The sequence below is a fragment of the Sebastes fasciatus genome, chromosome 20 (assembly GCF_043250625.1).
Source record: "Sebastes fasciatus isolate fSebFas1 chromosome 20, fSebFas1.pri, whole genome shotgun sequence".
Taxonomy (NCBI): Eukaryota; Metazoa; Chordata; class Actinopteri; order Perciformes; family Sebastidae; genus Sebastes; species Sebastes fasciatus.
Window position 1 is genome coordinate 28,109,855 of NC_133814.1, and position 6,734 is coordinate 28,116,588.

The 6,734-nt window shown below is 45.5% G+C and overlaps 1 pseudogene; it reads right to left on the reverse strand.

Moving 5' to 3' along the window:
• LOC141759049 (transcription factor COE3-like) overlaps nt 1–6,734 on the reverse strand; it is a 67,581-nt pseudogene that overhangs the window by 22,312 nt on the left and 38,535 nt on the right.

Consider the following 6,734-nt stretch of genomic DNA (forward strand, 5'->3'; position numbering starts at 1 on the left):
CGGTTAAACCTCCTCAACCCTGATCATAATGTTCACAGAGTCCTTTCTGGATCAATAAACCTGGTTCAGGTGTCTGCTGGAGTCTGACATCACGATTACTTCCAGTTATTAGAGTTCCTGCAGTCGGCGCTCCGCAGCACGCTGAGCACAAGGCAGCGTGGGTAATTGAATAAAACACTTACAGATGAATTATTAAAGACGTGGTGGGATGTGGTTTTCATTACGGAGCTAACAGCATGTCAGCTCACATCAGAGCAGCCGGAGACACAAAACACTCTGCAGATAGATATAGACATATATATATATATATATATGTCTATATCTATCATCAACGACCAGCTCACTGTGAAATGCTGCACGGCAGCAGGATGTGGACAGCTGAACGCCGCCGCCGGCGATCTGATCCCATTCAGCAACATGAGCTTCACATGAAGGAGCTGATCAGGTTAATATAATATAATATATAGAATATTAAACATCAGGTTTCTATCTTCTAACCCTCCTGAACGGGTTTTTAGTAGCCTGAAGATGTGAAACAATCCAGTAATCTGACCGTCTCACAGACCTCTATATCTATCCGAGGCCCCTCGGCGGGGGTCCGGACCGCAGGTTGGGAACCACTGCTCTAAAGCATTCAGGTCTGCCTCATGGAACGAAGGTTACGATTAATAATCTAATAATCTAATAATCCAATAAAGTTAACCCTTCAGCAGTACATTATTACATCCTCCATCTCTGTGCAGAACTGTAAAAGGTCCAATAGAACCTGTTTCTATGTGTGTCCATTAAAGACACACACACACACACACACACACACACACACACACACACACACACAGTGCACAGTGCACAGTAGATGCAGGTGATGATATCAGACTCTGAGCAGCCGAGCAGAACTCAGACTGATGGAAGAAACAACAATAATCACTTCTTATTATTCACTCGGTCTGTTTGGATAGAACCGTTGTTTGTCTCACTGAGTGTGTTCTAGTGTGTGTGTTCTAGTGTGTGCGGTACCTTGGGCAGTCTCTCAGGGTCTCCGGGGTGACGAGGGATGACCTTCTGTAACCTCTGGAAGCCGTAATCTATGGTGGGCTCGTTTAACGCTGACGAAGAGGAGGAGGAAGAGAAGAAGAGATCAGATGTTATTAAACCGTTTAAATCTGCTCAGTCAGTCACTTTCACAGCTTTAACATGTTCTAGAGGTTCTAAAGGAGGTTCTAAAGGAGGTTCTAAAGGAGGTTCTAAAGGAGGTTCTAAAGGAGGTTCTAAAGGGCCTTCAGTGGGTCATAGTGGTCCTTTACAACGTTCTAGAGGTCCTAAAGGAGGTTCTAAAGGAGGTCCTAAAGGAGGTTCTAAAGGAGGTCCTAAAGGAGGTTCTAAAGGGCCTTCAGTGGGTCATAGTGGTCCTTTACAACGTTCTAGAGGTCCTAAAGGAGGTTCTAAAGGAGGTTCTAAAGGAGGTTCTAAAGGAGGTTCTAGAGGGCCTTCAGTGGGTCATAGTGGTCCTTTACAACGTTCTAGAGGTCCTAAAGGAGGTTCTAAAGGGCCTTCAGGACGTCCTCAGTCTCAAATAATAAACTGTATCACAGACCGTTCCACTCATCATCATCACACTGTGGACTGGTTAAACTGGTTAAACTGGTTAAACACCTCACTGACTGAATAAAACGAGAAATGACTGACAGGTGGAACATCATTAGAGGAACAACCTAACATCCCACCAGAACCAAAACAGAACCACCAATCAGAACCAATCAGAACCAAAACAGAACCAATCAGAACCAATCAGAACCAATCAGAACCAAAACAGAACCAATCAGAACCAAAACAGAACCAATCAGAACCAATCAGAACCAATCAGAACCAAAACAGAACCAATCAGAACCAAAACAGAACCAATCAGAACCAATCAGAACCAATCAGAACCAGTCTTGTTAATGTATGCAGTAGTTTGTCTCTCTGGTCTCTGATTGGTCGCTCCTTCAACTTCATTTACAGTTTAAACTGGTCGGGAGCTGATAAATCAGAGCGTCAGTGAACGCCACTGAGGACGGCGAGCGTGTGTGTGTGTGTGCGTGTGTGTGTGTGTGTGTGTGTGTGTGTGTGTGTGTGTGTGTGTGTGTGTGTGTGTGAAGTGCATAAATCATAATCCCGTCTTGGTTGAGCTGCGTTTAACAAGCTTTAGACTGACTCTCCTCTCCATCACAAACAGACTGAGTGTGTTGAGTCCTTGAAGGCTCACAGGGCGGAACAGCAGCAGTTCGAGGAGTGTTAGTGCTCTATGTCTCTGTTATCTACAGTTAGAGGAGTGTTAGTGCTCTATGTCTCTGTTATCTACAGTTAGAGGAGTGTTAGTGCTCTATGTCTCTGTTATCTACAGTCAGAGGAGTGTTAGTGAAGCTGGTGTTACCTGTGTAGACGAAGCGTCCAGGTGCTCCTTTACAGAACTGTTTGGACTTGTAGGACAGCGTTACCTCGACGACCCCGGGGATGTGACGGGGAGGGGTCTGCACCCGGATAGCATGAGGGGTGATCAGCTGGAGAGAGAGAGACAAGTAGAGAGACAGGTAGAGAGACAGGTAGAGAGAGACAGGTAGAGAGAGAGAGACAGAGAGACAGGTAGAGAGAGACAGGTAGAGAGAGAGAGAGAGAGAGAGAGAGAGAGACAGGTAGAGAGAGACAGGTAGAGAGAGAGAGGTAGAGAGAGACAGGTAGAGAGAGACAGGTAGAGAGAGACAGGTAGAGAGAGACAGGTAGAGAGACAGGTAGAGAGAGACAGGTAGAGAGAGAGAGACAGAGAGACAGGTAGAGAGAGACAGGTAGAGAGAGAGAGAGAGAGAGAGAGAGAGAGACAGGTAGAGAGAGACAGGTAGAGAGACAGGTAGAGAGAGACAGGTAGAGAGAGACAGGTAGAGAGACAGGTAGAGAGAGACAGGTAGAGAGAGAGAGAGAGAGAGAGAGAGAGACAGGTAGAGAGAGACAGGTAGAGAGAGAGAGAGAGAGAGAGAGAGAGACAGGTAGAGAGAGAGAGGTAGAGAGAGACAGGTAGAGAGAGAGAGGTAGAGAGAGAGAGGTAGAGAGAGAGAGGTAGAGAGAGAGAGGTAGAGAGAGAGAGGTAAAGAGAGAGAGGTAGAGAGAGAGAGGTAGAGAGAGAGAGGTAGAGAGAGAGAGGTAGAGAGAGAGGTAGAGAGAGAGGTAGAGAGAGAGAGGTAAAGAGAGAGGTAGAGAGAGAGAGGTAGAGAGAGAGAGGTAGAGAGAGAGAGGTAGAGAGAGAGAGGTAGAGAGAGAGAGGTAGAGAGAGAGAGGTAGAGAGAGAGAGGTAGAGAGAGAGAGGTAGAGACGTAACCATCAGGTCTAGATGTTAACAGTTATCATCATCAGCAACAGCAGCAGATTTAATTCAATTGTCTGTATTGATTATTGATGATTGATTATGGATTATGGGTTATTGATTATGGGTTATGGATCAGGTGTGTGTGTGTTACCTCGCTCCAGACCAACATAGTGCCGAAGACGACCTGAAGGCCGTCGAAGAAGTTGTCTCCGATCAGGATGACGGTGGCTCCGCCCGTCGTCCAGCCCTCACTGGGACTGATGGCTTTAATACACGGAGTGGCTGCTGAGAGACACACGGGACAGACGGGACCGCTTCTGTGAGGGGGGTCCGGAGCCACGAGGGCCCGGAGCCACGAGGGCCCGGAGCCACGAGGGCCCGGAGCCACGAGGGCCCGGAGCCACGAGGGCCCGGAGCCACGAGGGCCCGGAGCCACGAGGACCCGGAGTCTCGAGGGCCCGGAGCCACGAGGGCCCGGAGCCACGAGGACCCGGAGCCACGAGTGTCCAACCCATGGGTTGAGAACCACGTTACTACACAACTGAAGGTCACACACTCAGAGTGTAATTTAATTGGGTCGCGGCTTTTATCCGCTTTAGCTCAGTTCACACACACACTGCTTTCATTTCACTTTATAATTAATCTGCAGCTGCACTTGAAAGAAGTGAAGTGTGTGTGTGTGTGTGTGTGTGTGTGTGTGTGTGTGTGTGTGTGTGTGTGTGTGTGAGGCTGAGCAGCGAAACTCATCACTGAAGACTTAAGATGATGTTACACCTGACCTCTACTCTACTCTACTCTACTCTACTCTGCTCTACTCTACTCTACTCTACTAGGGGCAAGACAGGTGAGTCCATCCAGAGTCCAGAGTATAAAGGTGTCAATACACCAGATTCCCGTCTAAAACCGGTTCAAACACACCAGATTCACGTCTAAAACCGGTTCAAATACACCAGATTCCCGTCTAAAACAAGTGTCAATACACCAGATTCCCGCCTAAAACCGGTTCAAATACACCAGATTTGCGTCTAAAACAGGTGTCAATACACCAGATTCCCGTCTAAAACCGGTTCAAATACACCAGATTTGCGTCTAAAACAGGTGTAAATACACCAGATCCCGTCTAAAACCGATGTCAATACACCAGATTTGCGTCTAAAACAGGTGTAAATACACCAGATCCCGTCTAAAACCGATATCAATACACCAGATTTGCGCCTAAAACCGGTTCAAATACACCAGATTTGCGTCTAAAACAGGTGTCAATACACCAGATTCCCGTCTAAAACCGGTTCAAATACACCAGATTTGCGTCTAAAACAGGTGTCAATACACCAGATTCACGTCTAAAACCTGTGTAAATACACCAGATTCACGTCTAAATCCGGTGTAAATGCACCAGATTCATGTCTAAAACAAGTGTAAATACACCAGATTTGCGTCTAAAACCGGTTCAAATACACCAGATTTGCGTCTAAAACAGGTGTAAATACACCAGATCCCGTCTAAAACCGGTTCAAATACACCAGATTTGCGTCTAAAACAGGTGTCAATACACCAGATTTGCGTCTAAAACAGGTGTCAATACACCAGATTCACGTCTAAAACAGGTGTTATATGCCAGATTTGCGTCTAAAACAGGTGCCAATACACCAGATTCACGTCTAAAACAGGTGTCAATACATCAGATTTGCGTCTAAAACTGGTTCAAATACACCAGATTTGCATCTAAAACATTTGTCAATACACCAGATTCACGTCTAAAACCGGTTCAAATACACCAGATTCACGTCTAAAACAGGTGTAAATACACCAGATTTGTGTCTAAAACTTGTTCAAATACGCCAGATTCACGTCTAAAACAGGTGTCAATACACCAGATTTGCGTCTAAAACAGGTGTCAATACACCAGATTCACGTCTAAAACCTGTGTAAATACACCAGATTCACGTCTAAATCCGGTGTAAATGCACCAGATTCATGTCTAAAACAAGTGTAAATACACCAGATTTGCGTCTAAAACAGGTGTAAATACACCAGATCCCGTCTAAAACCGGTTCAAATACACCAGATTTGCGTCTAAAACAGGTGTCAATACAACAGATTTGCGTCTAAAACAGGTGTCAATACACCAGATTCACGTCTAAAACAGGTGTTATATGCCAGATTTGCGTCTAAAACAGGTGCCAATACACCAGATTCACGTCTAAAACAGGTGTCAATACACCAGATTTGCGTCTAAAACTGGTTCAAATACACCAGATTTGCATCTAAAACATTTGTCAATACACCAGATTCACGTCTAAAACCGGTTCAAATACACCAGATTCACGTCTAAAACAGGTGTAAATACACCAGATTTGTGTCTAAAACTTGTTCAAATACGCCAGATTCACATCTAAAACAGGTGTAAATACACCAGATTTGTGTCTAAAACTTGTTCAAATACGCCAGATTTGCGTCTAAAACAGGTGTCAATACACCAGATTCACGTCTAAAACAGGTGTCAATACACCAGATTCACATCTAAAACAGGTGTCAATACACCAGATTCACATCTAAAACAGGTGTCAATACACCATGGTGGATGTCAGTTCTTTGATTGAAAGAAGGAGGAGGAGGAGGAGGAGAAGAAGAAGAAGAAGAAGAAGAAGAAGAAGAAGAAAAAGAACAAGAAGAATAAGAACAAGAAAAAGAATAAGAAGAAGAAGAAGAAGAAGAAGAAGAAGAATAATAAGAAGAAGAAGAAGAAGAAGAAGAAGAAGAAGAGAGGGGGTTCACACCCATGGGACTTTCCAGCGCTCTGATTGGGGGGGTGGTCTCCATGGTTACTGTCTTTAATTAGGAGGGCAATTAAAGAGGCTGAACGGCCTGCAAGAAGACACACACACACACACACTGTCCTCTCTGGGGACGGCGAGGCGTCTGGTCTTCCTACCCACAAGCCACTGGGGTGACTTCTCTTCAAAGACTGAATTACGCTCCTCTTTCTCCTCGTTAACCCTCCGGCTGCTCAGGTTCTCTGGTTGAGATGTTTCACTTCCAGGACTCAGATCTGGAGCTGATCAGGATTCTGTGTGAAGTTCACATCTGGAGGACTCTGATCAGTAGAAACAGAATCTGGAGCAGCGGGACCACACTTTGGTATCGGAAGTGTTCTGGTTTCCGTTTGGTTGCGTGCCGGTTAAACCGTCTGTGTGGAGAGCTAAAGAGGAGGAAGTGTGATCTAAGAACTCATCGGCTACGATTTAGCTTTTAATTAGCTTCATATGCAAATGAGAGTTCTGGATCGGGTTCCCTGTGGTTCTGTATCTGTAGACAGCCGTTGAGGAGTTTCCCATTCACTTCACTACAGTCAGTTTTATTAAAGCATCATCAGGTGGACGTCAGAGGACCTGCG